This window comes from Eulemur rufifrons, chromosome 18, assembly GCF_041146395.1.
Source record: "Eulemur rufifrons isolate Redbay chromosome 18, OSU_ERuf_1, whole genome shotgun sequence".
Taxonomy (NCBI): Eukaryota; Metazoa; Chordata; class Mammalia; order Primates; family Lemuridae; genus Eulemur; species Eulemur rufifrons.
The window spans coordinates 60,958,327-60,960,389 of NC_091000.1; positions in this window are offsets into that span (position 1 = coordinate 60,958,327).

A 2,063-nucleotide genomic window follows, 5' to 3' on the forward strand; every position below is an offset into this window, starting at 1 on the left:
GGATTTTGGAGGAAAAAAACATTCAAGCCACAACAGTGCCACTCCTTGGGTCTCTTATTCCATCCTCTCCCTGGGGAATCCTATTTTTGCCTACCACTTCAACTTCATCTGTGTTTTCAACCCATGCCCCTCACACTATTTTTAAAACTGGTTATTTCTATCTACCTGATGTCCTATAAGCACCTCAAATTCAAAAGTATGCCCCAAACTGGACTCCCATCTTCCATGTCTCTGTGCACAATCTCAAACCTACTTCTCCTTCTATATGTATCCCTTAAATGTTATCAACTTCAAACTTAAATGTTGAAATCGTCTTTCATTTATCCTTTTCCTTCACTTGCCCTCACAATCCAACCTCAAGTCCTACGGATTCTTCACATCCTCAAACTCTCCACAGTTGTCACTCCCTCCAGTATGCCACTAGTTTTCTATTTTCTGGCTCTGATCAGTTAAGAGACACCCAGTTTCCACTGTGACTCCAATCAGTCCTCCTCACTGCAGTTAGCACGAGCTCTCTAAGCCATCTGCATCTGGTCCAGGTGCCTGGAAAAGCAGTCACTCAGTACAATAAATAAATGAATCAGTGCTCTCACTCCATTTAATATTTCAGTACTCTCTATCCCATATGGTGTGAACATCACAGCCTTTGCCATTGCATACAAGACCTTTTGTGACCTAGATCTTCTGTACATCTTTGGTGTCAAACCAGTGACCCCGTCCCCCCACCGCCCCACCCCATTAGGAATATCCAGGTAACTACAGTGCCCCAAACAAGGCACTTCCCATGACTCTGCCTTTGCACGTGCTTTCTTCTGTTTGGAATCCTCTTGTCATCTCCTACTTGGAAAACTCCCGCTCCTTCCTTTAAGATTCTTAGTGAAGCTTTTGCTGTCCTTCCCTGCATCCCCTCCAACACCCTCCCCCAGTTCCCCATAAATAGCATCACTGTTATAATTCAGTTGAAGTACTTACTTTTACATAATATAATAATGCACATACTGGCTTGTAGAGATGCCGGAAGGAGCGGGGGACAGGGGCAGGATGAGAACGCACTCTCACAGCTCCCCCAGAACACACCTCTTCCATTTTTAGGACATTCCTCCCTTATTTTAAGAGCCACCGGACATCCCAGACCTTGACATCAGTCTGCCAAGTCCCTGACCTGGCTGGCCCCCAGCTCATAGTTCTTCTCCATCCCAACTCTAGCCATCATGTGGAAAGTATTAATGACCATGCTGAGGGGTTACACGATGCCCTGGAATGAGTCACAGTTCTCAGACCCCTCTTTCTATGGCTGTATTTACTGTCACTGCTCAGAACTGTTTCACCTCTACAATCCTAGTCTCCACTCCAAAGCTCCTATTCTATCCACTATATACATCAGACCTATTTTATCGCTGATCCCTACCCTTTCCATTCACCCAGTTTGCCAGTGCCTTATTGATGTAACTTCTCTTACAACCTAGCCCAAACTCCAGCAATCTCTAATGATCTTGCCCTTCAGACACATCTGCCTTATAAAACCCAACCTGGACACAATCCACTTTTTCCCATCCTACATTCTTGGCAGCTGAGCACTGCTAAAGAAAAATCACAACTTTGGCCTCCAGCCACTGAAATCATTGCTTTCTATCTCGAAGAGGTTCTCAAAGGTATTCCTCAATTTTTTTTACTTGGCTTTGTTCACCTTTCTCAATCTTCCTGGTAGTTAATATGTGAGACAAGATCTATGGCAAACAGGATATCAAAACAATCTTGAGGGTAGTGGATACTGTATGAAAACAAAAGGTTAAAGGGGTTAAGTGTAATAATTAATCTCTAAAGCTATCTATATATCCTTTAAGTTCCAAGTGAACTATTTTCATGGCACTAAAAAATATTGCTATCCTCTCAATTCTTACAGATTTTTAGTTTCAAAAATGAGGTGAAGTGTGGACCAGTAGCAAAAATGGCTGCTTTCAAATTCCTTCATGTCCAAGGCACCCTTCACACTTACTATCTTTTATCAATAAGACACACATAACTTTTGTTTTCATTTTATTCTGTGCAGTTTAAAGTGAAAG